Source organism: Anser anser (genome assembly GCF_964211835.1).
Source record: "Anser anser genome assembly, chromosome: 3".
In the NCBI taxonomy this organism is placed as follows: Eukaryota; Metazoa; Chordata; class Aves; order Anseriformes; family Anatidae; genus Anser; species Anser anser.
The window spans coordinates 92,019,219-92,036,447 of record NC_139722.1 but is presented as its reverse complement, the minus strand read 5'-3'; the positions used below and the strand labels follow the sequence as shown (position 1 = coordinate 92,036,447).

The 17,229-nt window shown below is 41.6% G+C and overlaps 1 long non-coding RNA gene across 2 annotated transcripts in view; it reads left to right on the top strand.

Moving 5' to 3' along the window:
* The window catches only part of LOC310896321, a 93,314-nt gene extending 76,457 nt beyond the window's left edge, over nucleotides 1–16,857 (top strand). For both annotated transcript variants that reach the window (XR_014581387.1, XR_014581388.1), the window contains 7 exons: nucleotides 4,411–4,551; nucleotides 8,819–8,925; nucleotides 9,777–9,906; nucleotides 10,445–10,557; nucleotides 12,305–12,526; nucleotides 14,280–14,594; nucleotides 15,159–16,857. This is a non-coding gene — a long non-coding RNA (uncharacterized lncRNA). The remainder of the gene's footprint in view (nucleotides 1–4,410; nucleotides 4,552–8,818; nucleotides 8,926–9,776; nucleotides 9,907–10,444; nucleotides 10,558–12,304; nucleotides 12,527–14,279; nucleotides 14,595–15,158) is intronic.
* Nucleotides 16,858–17,229: the final 372 nt, after the last annotated feature.

Here is a 17,229-nt window from a genome sequence, read left to right as displayed (position 1 = left end):
TCCCCAATTTTAAATGTAAATTCTACTATTTTAGTCTATTAGTAGCTTTCTCCTCTTTTATTTTATTTTATTTTATTTTATTTTATTTTATTTTATTTTATTTTATTTTATTTTATTTTATTTTATTTTATTTTATTTATTTTATTATTTAATTTTATTTTAATTTCATTTTAATTTCATTTTATTTTATGGTTTATGCTTCAGAAAGATGAAAAAGGAATGTTGAATGAGAACTGCCAGAACAGTTTAGAGGAAGCTCAAACACTGTTTTCCTGTAATGCTTTCTCATTTGTGCTATGGGGTATCCCTGAGAGTAAAAACTGAACAGGCAGTTGTAGCTGAGAAAACCTCCAGGGACAGCTTCAGGAATCATCTAGATTTAGAACCACGAGGAACAAAGAAAGTTGACCTTGTAGATGCCTCAGACCTATCCAGGATTCAGGGAGATTTCCAGGTTAAATCTCCTGTAGATCTAATGCAAGGCAGGGAATGCAAAGGGCAAATGTTAGCTCCAGCCTAATGGTGTAGAACTGAGAGGGTTAATTATTTTCTGCTGACCTCATAAATCTCTGGTCAAAGCAGTGTTCTCAACTAAGTGAGCTTAAGGTCTCCTTGGCAGAGATAAGGGATTGTTGCCACCCCTGAAATAAGATTTGGGGATGGGACACATCCATGTGTATCTTGTTTGCACATCTGTCCCCATGTAAAATCTACATGTTTATTTTTATTGATGCTCTCACAGTTTGACAAATACATTTTTCTATGAAGAGAAACATAATTAACTTAAGTCATTTATATTAATCAGAAGGGGAAAAAATCATGCAAAACGGGTAATTTTGCAAAGAACAAGTCGGGTAACCTAATGAATATAGATGATGCTGATTTATGTGTTTACCAAAAAGTAAAACTGAGCTGGGGGGGTGGAGGAAGAAAACAGACCAGGAAAATGGACTGTTAAATGATGCTCTATGATTTTTGTGGAGTCCTGCTCAGGAAGTGTTTCAAATGTAAATGCAACTTTTCAGTGTGCTTACTGGGACTAAATTACTCAGAATGACAAACCAAGACATTATTGGATTCACTGTTTCTAAATGATGGGCTGACCCTCAGTCCCACAAATGAGCCACACTGGTAAGTGTTTTTAGTTGTTTACTCAGCTGGGAGTTGTAGGGCACAGCCATATCGATTGGGAGCTCTTCTGGTGTCCTGAAGCAACATTTCTGTAAAGACTCTGCACAATTGCAGGAGGAAGGATTTGCAGAATTGCTAGGCGTTTTGGTCACATGGTGGTGCACTTTGTGCACACACTTTAAAATCAGGCCTTAATAAACCAGGCATGTTCTGAATGCTTATGAGTCTTGTCTTGGACAACCAGTGCAACTTTTCATCCAAACCGAAGCCAGGCAAATGGAGCCATGTGCGAGCTTGAGCATGCAGATTACAGAGTCACACTCAGCCTAGCTAGTGGGTGACTGAAAGGGCTTTGTCTTAGGGGCTGTTGGAATGTACTTGCTGATACTGACCAGATAAAACTCGGATTTCTGCTCTTGTCCTGGATTCAGATGTTCTCTGCAGAATCTATCAGGAGAAACCTGACCCTGATGAGGAGCCTTGATGAGCAGGCTCCTTGGAGGTACCAAAGACGGAGGGATCAATGGAGCCTGACCTCCAACCTCATTGCTAGAGACCATCCTTTAAGAATCAAGCTGCAGCATGCTTGTTAACATGGCAAAGTTTGTTCAGGTCTACTCTAGCTTTTCTGTAGTTTGCAGGGTTGTGGAGGTGAAAGCTGGCACTAGTAGTAACCATACTTAAGCAGGAAAATATCAACTGGATATGCTTCTTTTAACACTGAGGTTAGTGGCATTTGTGTCCATCCCACTAGATACCTACTCCTACTGACCCCACAGGATGAGATGGAATAAGTCAAGTTCATCAGCAGGCTATTACCACTCACCACTGCTGATGTGTAATAGGTCCTGTTTTTTTACCAGGGAGAAGGTGCATTTTGCCACAAAGCAAATGCAGACATCAGACTCACTGTCTTTTCTCTAGGAGGTGCATCAGATACTTGTGGGATAAAACATAGGGTTGAAATGCCAGTTGTGAAATCAGTGACAAAATTCCTATGGGCTTCAAAGGTGTCAGACTCGCCTGTAATGCACCGGCTAGTTTTACAGCCAGATGCACAACACATTGAGGGGAATTCTCTCTGATCCCATTTGATGCCATTAAGTGTGTATATGGAAGGATTTTTGCTAAGTATATACGTACTGAAAAGTGTCTTGGTCTTTTAAAAAACTGCTAAACCCAGTAGGAACAAAGGATTTACCTTCAGAGATACATCTAGCCTAGTATCTCAGACCTGGTACAAGAACTTGATGCTCCAAGGGAAAGCTAAAGAAGCCCTAATGTACCCCAACAGGCATACAATAGACTCTTTCATGTTTCCTCTTTCCTAAATAAAAGCAAGGGAAATCTGGGCACAAGGCTCTTCTTAGCCTCAAGTCTCCAGGAGGAATTATTACCTCAAATATTCAATGCACTTTTATCAGAACCTGTCACAGTTCTGAACATGGCAGTCTCAGATTCACAGCTTTGTTTACTTGGGTTGCCTAACATGGCTAGATTTGGGAGTCATATTTTATTAATCTTTTAAACAATCAATAATTAAAAGCAATAAACTTTGTTGGAAAGCTGCTTTTATCCCAGAGTATTCCAGAGAGGTTTGCAGACTGCATTCAGGGAGCAAGGGAGCACAGAGCCACCTCTATGGTAGCACATAGCAGCAGTTTAAGGCTGCACAGTTTGATGTCTGCTGGAAAGTAAATGAAAAATATTACTTACTACTTCATCTTCAGCAAAAAATGGGGGGAGACTTAATATACTGATCCTCAGTAATGTTTCTGCAAGCATTTGTCCAGGACTGCAAAACACTGATACTGCTACAGTAAGAATGGGACTTGAGTGCTACTGGAAGTAAATTTAGCTTTAGTAAAAATCGCACGTTCATAGCTTTTAATTGTTGTTGCCTGCCCTCACTGGTGTGGGATCCAGCAGATATGGGTGCATTCCTCAGCAAGTTTTCCTCAGAGCCTTCAGCAGGAGGCAGCCCATGGCACTGAGGTTGGGACCTCCAAAGGTTTAATAGGAAAATAGAGCAAACATTTCTCCCAGCAAGGGCTGTCGAGCACAGGCACCATGTACCATGGGAAAGGCTTGTGCCTCCATCACTATTGTAATCCAGACTGGGTGTTTTTTTAAAGATCAGGACAAATGAATTAGGAAAGCCCTAATATCTCTGTGATGTGGATGGCTGGACTGGGTGATCAGGGTGTTTTCTTTCTGGTTCTGGTGTTTGCAAAATACCTCAAAGTTCAGGCTCTCACTTCTTTTGGATTCAAAATTGTTCTGCACTCAAAAGGAGTGATCCATGTCAGTGGTTAATTTTCAATACAATTCTCTTTAATGTTGTAGTTCAGGCTTTTTTTTTTTTTTGCGCAGATATGTATTAGGGACTGTCCATTTTTTTCTTCAGCCTCAAAAACTGCTGAATAATTTTCTCAGGGAGTTCTAATGAAGAATAAAATAGAAGTGCCACCCATAGGCAGAAAACAGGCCTGGAAATCTTAATTGGAAAACTTCTGAATATTATGAATGACTGAAAGCTATGTCGCCTGATGGTTTTAGGCTCTTTCTTGAGAGGATCTGAACCACTAGGGCATCTGTCACTGTCCCAAAGCCTAGCTCGATTTGATTAAGATTTACAAGGTGTTGTAAGAAGTATACCCCTCTGCTAAGTTCTCTTATATCCATGTATATAAACATGAGGAAGAGATTGCATGAATGAAAAAAACTGGTATATGATGCGGCATAAACTCTGGCAACTTGGACTATTAAATTATCACATGAGACACACTGAATGCAAGCCTCTTTCTGCACCTCTGTAGGGTATCTTTGTTGATGTTTTTGTCTGGTGCAACCACACCACTGCAATTTACACCTGTGAAAATCTTCTAGAGAAAACCTGAGCTTCTGCTCTGCTGCAAGCCATGTCACTTCAGGTATACTGCTTTTCCTGCTGCTGTTATTATTATTACTATATTTGTTCATTGCAAATGATGACCAGAGGTTCAGGACATACAGTTATATATAGGAACCTCAGTACCACCGGACTCTTGGAACAGAAACAGACTAAAACAACTCAGAGATAAATTCAGTGCTTTGTGATTTATGCACATTTGCAGAAGTCTTTTGCAGAGAACTGCCAGTCTTTGTCTCACTGTTTCTCATCTGCAAGTAAAGAATACAAGAGCCCATGAAAACAGTCCCTTCCGAATGTTATTGTTGCAATAGTGATCGTTTTTCCGCAAATATTTAGCTCCACGGTTGTCTGTCTCTTCCTTTCAGCAAACACAGAAGTGGCGGCGTGGTGCAGATAGGCGATGCTGTCTGGGAGTGCTCTTAAGGCACGTCTGCTCTGCGGCAGCCTCCCACATGCAGCTGGGTGGCAGAGCGTGGAGTGCTCTGCTGTCTTGCACAGGAACGAGGGTAAGACTGAAGCTGAAAAAAAAAAAAGAAAGAAAAAAAACAAACAAAAAAATCTTTTTTTTTTTTTTCAGAATAAGTTCTGGTTAGATAATTGCTGCTGTAGAGGCCCAGCTGCATTGCCTGAATTTAGTTTTCTCTCTCTTTAAACGTTGCCACCTATTTGTGTTCCTGCTTTCCCGTGATCCTTTGATCGTGGCCATGCCTTCACCTGTTCTGTCCTTGAATTTCTGTACATCTGAGAAAACTTTTCAGTACATGGTATTCAGCACTGGGTAGCCTCCTCCCTCTCAGGCACTTTCATCTCTCCTTTGAACCTATGTTTCCTCCTGCTCAGCTTTTGTTTCTCTGTTTAGCATCTCGTTATTCTGAGGGTCAAGGATGCTGCATAAAACCAAAGGGTTTATGTGCTCAGTTTCCCATATGGAAATTTTCAAGGGGCTATTATATAGCCTTCCAAAGGATACAGATTGCAAAGCAAAACATTGCTTTTGCTTTTGAACACTGGAGATTAAGGGTACGGGCACACAAACACCTTATGTCTTGCCGCACATCAGCAACTTCACAGCAGCTGCCTATGCATAGGATATCTTCCCTTTGTGCATGCAGAAGGGCGTGCCATTCTTACCACAGGGAATGAGCTGCCTCTCATTTACCATAAGTTAAGAGTGTACACATGCACGTGCAATCATAACAGTGAGGCTGGTGTGCTGCAGTGGGCTCTCTGCCTCCTTGTGCGGTGCCTCGTTCATCACAAATGTGACCCTCCGTCGTGCCACTGACAATCACACATAGCCTTGAACCCTCCTTTTCCTTCTCCTCTGGTCCCGTGCTGCATCGTACTGACTCCTTTTGGTGTTGTCTATCTTCTGCGTTCCCTATTACAATGGCAAGGGGAACTGCTCCAGTAATTTCTCATCTGAAGAGAAGAGCTAAGAGTGATAACTAGAGTACAGCAGAGCTTTTTATTTCCGGAGTGTTTTGTCTCCTCCCCTCACTCCCCGTACAGATGTCAGAAAACTGTTGGTAACAGAGTCTGGAGCATCATTTTCCAATCCAAGGAAAAGCTGCTTGCCTGTGCTGAAAGCAACATTTCACCCATTACTTACAGACAAAGTGCCACGCTAAGGTACAAGCTGTTGCAAAGGAAAAGTGATCGTATTTCTGTAGACACAGTGCTTCACACTGTAACCAGACTAAGGGGCCAGGCATGATCCCAAATGACACAGGAAACCTTTAACTGCAGAGAGAACTTAAGGACTGCAGATCCTTTTGTTGTTTTCCTTTTCCATGTGGTGTATAGTTTTGGCCATCACTGAACAGACTTCAGAAATAAGACTCATTCCTGAAGACCTGTGATCATGAACTCTGCTGGAATTGTATTTATCTCGGTAGACTTACTATCTTGGTTAAATTTCTGTTTAGAAAAAGATAACAAATATTAGTCAACAACATTGCCCTGAGGAGATAGTACCACCTATAATGGGTCATATGTCTTTTAAAACACATTTCACAAAAAGATGGAAACAATTTCACCATCATTATCTTAGCTGATTTTGATCATATTAAGACTTCACACTTAGAGCCATGTTTCTTTTGTAGATCTCACATTATTGTGCAAATATGAACAAATAATACTGTCATTTATATTTTACAGAGGAAAATTTTGACACTAAAGGTTCTTGGAGTTATTTCTGGAGATAAAACCATACCAAAATGACCTAGACTTTGAAGGCACTTCTGAGTCCAAATGTTACTATAGCTATAATGCAATAGAGTAAAAAGCAGCTGAATCTTTGGTAAGAAACTCCAAAACTTTGATGTTTGGCTCCAGTGTCCACATTTGGAGACTCTTTCTGGATGGTTTCAACTCTGTGGATCTTTCTGGTGCTTTGTACATGAGTGTTGTCCATAGATCTCAAGTCGATACCTCTCTATTTATTAATTTTGCTATTACTTAATGTCCAGAAAAGCTAATAAATGTACTGAGTATTTCCATAGCATTCCTTTCCTATGGAAATAATTGCTGTAGCTGGCAGAGTGATCCCTGGCAGTGCTGGAAGGCTCTGTGTGCTTTGGACAGTAAGACAAGAGCCATCAGTGTCATTCGGAAGATCACGTGTAAGAATCTGCAGTAGTACTAGGGAAAGGCCGGAGATTTTTTTTTTTTTTTTAGAAAACTCACCGATAAATTGGTCTCTTGGTAATCAGTGGACCATGTACATTTTTCATTACTTTTGGTTTTAAGGGTTTTAAAGGTAAGAGTTACCCTCTTTAAGGGTAACTATAATTTCTGAAGTTATCAGGGGTGCTTTCTCATAGGATGTTTTAAAACTATACCTATATCTAGAGCTTCACCTACAAAGTGAGTTTTAACACTGTCTGCCAGCAAAATAGGATCAACAAATTCTTATCATCCTTGTGAGATGCGCTGGACCAGCTGTAAACTGGAGGTGGGTTGGTGACCATTGAGGGGCTTTTGCCATCAGAGAAGACAGGCTCATCCAGGACTGAATAAGCAACACATTCATATTCCTGTACCATCACTCAGATATTCTCAGACAATTAAGCAGGGGAAATGAATTTAAAATTGAATACTCTTTGGTACAGCTTCTTGAAATTACTTTTATTAATCAACATTGATTTTTAAAACATTTTTTACATAATAGTGTCATAATTTTTCCTGTTAAAGAGAATAGTGGGGAACCTGGCGAAGGCTGGGGAACTAATGAATCTGATTTTGTATTCCATGTGCCGTGGCCCAGAAGCCAGGCTGTGACAGATTTCTTTATTGAACCTTCCGGCAGGCTTTTTGTGAGAGTCATTTTGTAAATGAGGGTTTGTAAGCCGTGACCATGGAAAAGGATCTTTGTCCATAACAGTGAATGGTTCGAGGGCCTGATTAATAGAAGTGAACAAAGGCTTTCACCTTGAAGGTCATCTATTCAGATTTAGCCCAATCTGGCAACTTTGCTTCTCAGAACTGTAAGGGATAGGAAGGATAAGACAGAAATCCAGGCACAAAACTGCACCACAAAAGTGTACACTGGGGGCAAGAGGGAGAATGCTCACATCATTAGGGCCGCCTACTATACGGGATTAATTTGTCTGCTAATCTCCCTAGGGACCTCTTGTGTTAGAAGGCTCTGCACTGCCCATTGGAGAAGCCTCTCTCTCTCGCTCTGTGGTCTCTTTAGGGGGCCTAAATGGATTAATCAGCTGAATTGGTTCATGTAAATACTACCCTAAGTGTGAGTCCTAGTGGCAGGCTTTCTGGGAAGACTGAGAATCAATTGTCTTGTCACTAAGAACTGTTTCTGCCATGCTGTATGTGTTGTGGCAAGGCAAGTTGCGTGCGCTGGGAGTCCAGGAGCTGTTATCACCTTCTTGGCACAGGCATTTCCTATTTCCCTTAGTTGCTGTGTCTCTTTCTAGCTTTGAATTTCTCTGTCAGATTTCTGGACAGAAACTGCTTCCTGCAATCATGCAGTGCCTGGATCATTGAAGAGAGATGATCCTCTTATTGCCTCTGATTGCTATTACAAAAGCAATATGTTGCGCAGAGGATAAGGAGGAGATAATTTCACCGGTGCTGCTTGTGCTGCCTCTATTTTGTGAACAGATTTTGAACTGTGTTAGGACTACCAAGAAATGAGTGGTATAGGGATGTAAAAAATCTGTTTTCTTATAAGCATGCAAAACCTGTAAAATTTTGTTCATGAAATGAAGGATTAACCCCGAGAAATCTATGTATTCAAAGATTCTGTGCAATCTTTAAACTTATTTATACATACCTGCTGGCCTGATTGGCTAGTCAAGAATTCACTGAAGATTAGGAGGAAAAATACATATTTGGGTTCTTTCTTGGATTAGTGATACATCTAGATGTTAAATGGGGAGAGGATGGAAGGAGGAAACCAAATGAAAATCATACGATAAAGTGGAACTGTAGGAACTGGGAGGAAAGGGCGATAAGGCAGTTTATTGCTGTTTAAGCATCAGCTAATCACTCCATTAATCAGAAAATCAAAACCAGACTGCAGGATGATTGGGTCAATTCACTAATTCTCATTAGTGGTGAGAGGGAAGAAATGACGGGGGATGGCTGATGTGCCTTCCCAGTACTGCTTTTCAAGTGGCTTTGGACAGAATAAAAATGTGTGAAATAAGGGGTGAAGTATGGTGTATCTGTGGCTTCTAGGACAGAGGGGATGAGGGTTTCTGCATAGGACTGGATAGAGTAATTTTTAAGCTCATCTCCCTGTTTTAGGTTTGCAAGTGACCTTAGAGACCACTGGAGCCATGCCTTGAGATGAGCTTACCAGGGCCATATGTGTCTTTGCCTGTTGAATGCCTTGATGCCAGGAAAACAAAACTGTGAGTATTGTTATCTTAATGGCAGTGGAATAAATCCTTTATATCAGAGGGTCATGGCTCATGGATTAGTGTTGGAGGCCCTGGCGTTAGACGCTAAGATAGTACCTTCAGAGAAATCAGTGCATCCATGCAGGCAAAATGAGTTTTACTTTGTTTACAAAAGTGATTATTGCTCACAGTGGTATTTCCTAATGCTTCCCAAGCAGTTTTTATTGCATACCTCCAAAATGCTGTATAAACTTTGTGAATTTAGCTTCAAAATATGCTCTGCTCTCCTTAGCATCTCCTCCTGCCCACCCTTGCCCTACTTTTGTATGTGATTATGGAAGTTAGGGCATGAGTTGCAAATTGTGAATTTAACAGTGTACCGCTCACAACTGGAAAGAGCTGCCAACTGCTAATTATTCACCAAAAAAAGTTCATGGATGACTGTGAATAACAGGTACATCTGAGAGTTTTCCAATCTGCCCCTGGATAATTCATAAGCCCAGAAATGGCAACATTCATTGTATGATTTATTTGTTGTGAATTGTTTACTTGGCTCTGCTCCCATGTCTATAACACAAAGCCAACAACAGTGGAACCAAAACAGACTTTCTCATGAGATATCCAGAGCTTCCTTTTTCAAATCTAGCCAGAAAATACAAGAAGAACAGCTTTTCTTGTGGCATTTTAGTATTTCCAGCCCCTGCTGGATCCCAGAAGGACGGAAGCAGTGGAAAAAATAAGAGAGAATAAACAGAGAAGAAATTTCTTTAAAAAGATCTTTCCCAAAAAGAAATTACTGGTAATTTGGTAATCCCAGTAATCCCATCATCATATCAAGGCTGTGCTTGTGTGTTGTCTTGCAGGAAACTACGCTGGGCAGTCACAACATTCCCTTTGGGACCTTGTGAATTTTAAAGTCTCCAAATGAAACAGCAGAAAAACATGCAGGGTTGAAGTAGAGTTGGTACCTGCATGTGTCCTGAATTATCTCTCGTATGTCTGCAGATAAGTAAAATGCATGCAGTCAGGATCCTGTAGCAGCTTGACAACAAAACATAATTTAAAGGGAACTATGGAGGTCCAACACTGTGTTAATTGTCAAAAATGAAGCTGGCCCTGGGTAGCCTCCTTGTCAGTTAGGTCTACAGACCTCCTCTTGGCTCTTCAGCCACAGAATACTGTTCGAGGACTGTCAGCTCTAGCTCTCCAGGGTGGCTCCAAATTGTAAGAAAAAAATCCAAACCCTAAAATCATTATTTTTATTTACAGTTAAAAAATCTTATATATTTTGGGGATGTTTAGTAGTTTGGGCTCTGGTTATTGAGCACTCTGTGTATACCGAGGGCCATATTTTCACATCTCAGCAACTATGAGAGCTAGGCAGACTAGAAGAACAACAAAAAAGATCCATCTCTGGACTCCAGGAGCTGGAGCATGAAGTAAAACACTGGTTTTATGAAAAGTGGCAAGACCAATCCCTGTTCTTTCTCTGTTGGTTGGCCTCATATGACATTTTCTTCTCTGTTTCCAGTGTGTGCTGTCAAAATATTTCATTCCTCTTCAGTCTCTGTGGTGACTGCAGATGATCCCAGCTCCTCCCTGGACCCCTGCCTTGTTTCTAGTTGAAAAGCGTCATGCTTTTAGGTAACAGATGTTTGACAGCCCAAAGAAGCCACCTATAATGAGGAAATAATCTCCTGAAATTGAATGGGAACATTAGCCTGGGCTTCCACATGTCAGATCTGAGAGAAAAGGGGAAGCGTTTTCGCTGTGGCCTCAGGCAGATCCAGGTTGGTGGGGTTGCCATAGCAATCGTCATGTTTATCAAATCAAGGCCTCTGTAATGAAACAGCAAAAGATGCAATTCAGAGAGCATTGAAAGTAAAATATACATATCAGTGTGTATTATGTTGCAAGAAAAGTGAGCAAGAAGATCGAACTGTCTCGGTGGTTTATGTATAAATGAAAAGACAGAGCCTTCTTTTGCTCTGAGTAACATAAATGACACATTTGCAGTGACTTCAGTGTCAAGAGGTGATATTGATTAAAATACAAGTAGTATTGTGGCACAAGTGCAAATCTCAAGAGGCATTTAGATGTGCAAAATAAACTTCTATTTAGTTCGTGTTATCCTGTGTTGGTTAATGACATCTTCTCCATTTCTCCAGTTTTCATTGAAAGAAATAGTCAGGCAACCAGAAAGTAGTGCTAATTTGGGCCTTTGTTTGAGCTGAGTGAAATAATCCATAAAAGCCGTGGTGGCTTATTACATAAGACAGCATTTGCCTATAGAATATTGATCGCCTCGTGGGAAGATCCAATTTTAAGATCAAGAAGATTGGAGCTATGGGGTAGTAACAGATGGTTGCTATTTTTTTTTTCTTAATTCTTGCACTGTTATTGATAAAAGCACAACCTTGTGCTATGCAAGCTAGTGTACCAATTGAGCTGGTTGCAAAGGGTAACAGGGTCAGCCCCTTGTTCAGTCAGGGAGAAGTATGATAGATTTGACTGGAAGAAATTGACAGCTCCAGGCATCCAGTTTGTATGAGAGGTCTGATGGAAGCGCTAAGATGTCTGATGGAAGTGTCTCGGCAGGTTCCATGCCTGCTTGTGCAAAAGACACTCACATGGCTTGTAGAGTGGGTGTTTGCACACATTGCTGCCTTAATCTGTCCTGGAAAGTTTCGTGATGGAAACAGAGATAGGGCTGTGTGTGGGAGAAACTGAAAGCTGACAGTCAAGGTCTGCAGAGGCACTGTCTTCCTGAGTGACTACAGAGAGGTCTGGAGAGGTTAATAACACACACGGCTAAATAAGTCTAAGACATGCCCCTTGAGTATAATGTTATAACTGAGTAAATTGCACGCTTCAGAAAATCCCTGCTTACATATTTAGCCACTGTTGGCTATGTGTCTACTCATGTCCCAGTGTGTACGTGTGAGTGACTGGAATAATTCCCAAGGTTAATTACTAAACCCACCAAAGTTCTTGACTCATTTGGAGCTGATGGAGACCACTGCACGTAGTCTTCAAATTTATCAGACAAACATGATTATGCTGGCCATGACACATGGCTTGACTAATAGCATATCAAACTGAAAACCCCTGCCTTGAGATGTGTCTCGGCCACAGGGAAAGTCTCACACACCATAAAATGGCAGCTGATGTGGGAGGAAAGTATTGCCCACCCACTGGATATTCCCCCTGCTGTCTTGCTTTTAAGTTACATTGCATAACTGGTAACTGCACAAATGTGTGACATTGTCTAACTTGGAAGCTCAGGATATATTTGCAAGTAGTTCTTCCTAAGCAGGTTTCTGATTGTAGGATGCAAAGCAGTCTAGTTGGCTTTGTCAATAAACAAAATGTCATTATTATCTTTGAAAAGATGTCTGAACCAACTGCCAGTGAACTTCCACCAAAGTTTTCAGTGGGAACAAGAGTTGTGAACAACCGGGGAAGAACATCTCCAAAGCATCTGAGAAGCCCAAGGCAATGTGCTGATCTAACATCCCCTAACCGCCTTTGCGAAGACGCTGTCAGCATAGCTGCATGTCACTGAGCTGCTGCCACACAAATCAGAAGTTCCTCTCATTGGCTCGCCTCCTGAGTGAGTTACTGTCGGAGCTTCATGTCCTCACCTTTCATTGCATGTTCCTGCACCCCCCACAAATGTCCTTGTTAAGAAGGTTTCTCCAGGAGGAGCTTTCTCTCCCTGAAGTGCACATCTTTTAAAGTCTGTATTCTGACAGACACACGCAAAATTGCAAACCTGTAAACAGATACGAAGGCTGGGCAATGAATCTGTCAGTTCCAAGGTTAGTTAATTTATAATCTGAAGGTCTTTTCCACTTCTAAGGCAATAATTATTATATCCTTAAAAAATGTGATTATGTTCCTGATTCAACACTAACTTAGGTGTGCAGTTATGGACATCCCTACTTAATAGAGCCCTTAAATATATGATTAAATCCTGCTACAGCCCACTCTTAGGAGTTAAGCTGAACTGGCACTTAATTCATTACTGCTTTAATAGACCTTCTACAAATCCAATCTAAATATGAAATAATGAAGCAGGAAGTACCATCCATAACAACAGAATGATGACATTTATTAACAGAGGTAGTCCTGAGTGCAATCTACGTTTAGAATAGATTTTCCTCTTTGGTTAAGTGGAGCTGCACCTTGGCTGCCCTGAAACAGTACTGGCTGCAGCACCTTTGATGTTAAATTTCTTGGCCTCCCTCCCATACCACCGCAGCTGTGAGCAAGGGGGTGGTGGCAGAAGTGTGGTGCCAGACTTTGGGTATCCCATTGGGTGCTGAGCAGGCCCCTGGAGATAATTGCAGAACTCAAGGGGATGCTCATGGGGCCTTCAGCTCAAGACAATGATGAGGGATATCCGTCATCAAGTAGGGATGTAGCAGGTGTGAGCGTCACCTACCTCCATCCCCAGATACTGAGGGATTCCCATTCTGTGCTCTGCCTTGTGCTTCAAGCTCTTTGTGACTGCTTTGCTGATCTCTGTGCTTGGGCTTTGCTTGTTGTCAGAAAGGTATTTGAATGGCACAGCCTGGGTGTCAGACATCTGCCCAGTTTATATTTGTAGAGATTGTAAAATATTTTAAAGTGGGAAAATGGTAAACTGATTATAAAGCTAAGGTAGGAAGACCTGACCTAAGAAACTTGAGAACTGCTGATTTAGAGCAATAAGTTTCTTAAGGAAAAGAAAACAAAGGAAATGAAATCACCTTTGAAATCTGGACAGGCTTTATGATGATCCTTTTACAGTTTGAACATGTGGGTGTTTCACGTAGTGGGATTTGGCAGAAAAGCCAGCTCAGCTTTATTTACAATCTCTTTATCTACTGGAAGACCTGCTGCACTTTAGCAATCAAAAAAACAATGTAACAATGTAACTTTGACAATTATTTAAAAAAGTGAAGAAAAGTGAAAAGGGAAAAAAGTTAAAAACACTTTTTTTTTGCTTTATGCTAAGTTTGTTTTCATACTTTTTTTTTTTTTTTGGTGATCCCATGAACACTCTGCATATATCTTTCCTTGCTCACAAATATCAGCACCTCTTTTTTATGAACTGTTGTGAATGGAAGAGGTTCAGTCATTTGCTGGAGCGAGAGGCATTTGCTCTCTTTAATTAGGAGCCAAACTGCAGGAGTCAGTGCGTGCCAAGGAGGAAGTCAGACTAATGAACCTCTTGCGTTGTTCTAATAAGAATTCAATGCAGTAATCGAGGACAGGTTATCTAGATGCACACAGCTTATGATATAGGCACTGGTGGTGTTATAAAGTGAGGGAGGTTAAAATCAGGCAGATAGTAATAAAAAGAGGTGTCTCCCATCAAGGCCCACGGAGACACCAGTCTGCAGTGGAAGGTGGTGTAAGGAGAGGACAATACATATCTGACAGCTGATTGTGGTCTGCCAAGCCACATGCTCCTCGCCCTGGATGAGGTCTGGTGGCCAGCGTGGGACTTGTGCAGGGAGAATGGACACAGCTACTGTGCCTCTCTCCAGCATCCGCTGCTCCCTGCTCCGGAAAGAACCACATTTGCTTGCTGGGCCTGGTCTGCATGCAAGAATAACTCACATTCAAGACACATAGTTGTCCCTGTATGATGCTGATTACAGCTGGGATCACCTGTCCTTTCAGTAAGCTCAGTAAGTATGTCTTCTCTGCTGACCATCACTGGCCCAGGCAGCTGCACTTGTTTCCCAAGCCTGGTTGATGCCTTCTGGCTCTAACTCCCATGATTTATTCTGCCTGAGTCTGAGTTATGTCCTTAATTCCTATGAAGACTTAAGGATATTATGGACAAAATACCCTAATGATTCGGGGTTGCTGTGATTTACAATCTTAATTTGGTCCATCTGTGCATTAGGATGGATTGTAGGCTGGCCTGCTGTGATTTTCAGTAGGATTTCTGCTTCATTAGTGGGTGTGATTAGGCCTGCCTTGTGGGGTCCCCTTGGGTATATTCCAGTCCTCAGATGGCCTCTGAGTCTGTGAGTCTGGGTACAAACTTTGTGCCTAGAATGCAGATTAGGGAGAGAATTGGTTGCATATCCACCCCTTCTCATGCCCTGTTAACTGCTACAAAGAAGAAAGCTGCTATATTCCCCCCAAAAGTGCCTGGTGTGGATAATCAGGGGAACAGGGGTTTTGAGTGCCTCTTCAGCTAAGGAAAACACAGCTTACATGAGTTCCTTCTTTCTCCGCTGCAGAAGCTGGGAGGAAAAGTCCACAGCAAGTGTCATAGGGAACTGCAGAAGATGGTGGGCACGTTCATCATGGTTGAGTCAGTGCAAGGCCCGGAAGAATGGACTGGATGCTGTCTGTGCTGCAGACACAAGGCTCTCATGTGATCTCAGGCAGACAGTTGCTGTGTTTTCCACATCCTGCATGCACACGATGAGAGCTGTGGAGTCTGCTTTGGAAAATACAAGAAAGAAATCAGCAACTGGACTCCAAAGCAATTAAAGCACTACAAAACCTTGTGTCCCCTATCAAATCAGGCATTACATGTATTACCACCTAACAATGGTGGGCATTTCAGAGATAATTTCTCAGTGTATCAGTTAGCCATACCCATGGGAAGTAACAACACCAGTTATTTTCTCAAGATTTATTGCATATATCAATTAACTAGTTTTTACAAACCACTCAGATGCTGCAGTGATGAATGCTGTAAAGAACTCGTGATTAATGTTGTATTCAGACTAGGTCTTCACAGTGTACATAAATAAGGCCTGGGGCTGTACATAGAAAAATGAAGAAAAAATGAACTACTGAGCAGCTGCTGCAACAGGGAGCAAATCCACTGTGCACTCCAAGTGGTGAGGGTGATCGGAGGTGGCATTTGTGGGCATGAAATTAAAGACCACTCCACATGCTTTGCCCACAGAGGACTGAAGCAAGCTTGCACAGACCTCTTTTTACTGTTATCTTTGAGCTTGTAACTTTACAATCTTTTAATTCATTGTGTGATTTTTTTTTTTTTTATGTACTTGTACCTACATACAACTCAAAGAGCTACTATTTGTGTCTGGGTACACTAAGTATATTAAAAAAATAAAAGAAGAAAATGGCCCTCTTACATAAAAAATGAATGCTGGAAATCACGTGGCTGGTAGTGACGTGCTGATGCAACCTTGCCAAGAGTACTGTGCATTAAGTGGCCCTGTTCAGTACTCCCTGATATAATATTCCTTCCCAAGTCACTTTGTGTAGCCTCTGTATCCAAACCCCTCCCTCCTTCAGCCCTGGGTATCTATAGGATCATGTGTTCATGTGTTGAACTAGCAAACAGGAGACAGTGAACTTCTAAGCCTGAGGTTTAGTGTTCATTCCCAAGGCTAAATGAGACTAGGATGCAATCTGGCTGAAGTTTAGGTGTTTTCTGTCCTGGTTTCCTTACAGGTGCATGAAAAATGTGGGGCCAAATAATCCAGTAGTCTCCCAGCCTCACAAAGCCTCAACAGGACAGCAAACGGGACATCTCACCTGCCAGGAGCTTCAGGTGTTGTTTCTCTGCTAATGCTTCTGCTATAGCTCTTCCTGGGAGATCAGACCCCAGGGTGGATTCCTCCCTCTTCCCTGATGTATGCACCCTCTCGCTGCACAAGAACTCAGCCCTCTTTTGAACAAACTAGCACTTTGCTGTGGAGGGAGTCCAACCTATGCTAAACTACAGCTGGGCCAATCAGAGTTTGCCAGTTTGGTTTAAAAACAAACAATCCCATCTAATTTTCTCTATGTATATTTTTCCTGCATAGTCTTTAGCATTGCCATGGCTTTTCTATAGCAGCAGGAGGCTATTATCTTGTCAACAATGTTCTATTGCATTGACATTATCTCTTAATTACACAATTACTTTGTTATGTACTGTAGTACGAGCAATAAAACATTTGAAGCACTTCAAGCAAATATAGTTTTAAAGGTTTAAAGGAAAAAAGACCCACAACCTTGATTCAAACTGTCTGCTAAATGTAAGTACTTTTTCTTTTGCTCTTGATGGATTAAGGAAGTAATTGTACAATTAGTGCTAGAAAAAGGTGTAAGTAAAATGGTGATGCTTGTTGGGATTGGTAAAACAGTGCTCTTTGTCTTGTTATCCTGAAGTACGTGTCAAAAGAACTGGACTACTTTAATCACATCACTCCTAGTCCTGTCACCATGGGACCCCTCAGAACTGACCCAGGTGCCCCTAGCTCATGCTGTGTAGCTGGAGCTGTGCTGACAGCACTGCCTCTGCTGCCTGCATCGCTGCGGAGGGCAGCCCTGGGTATATGCAGG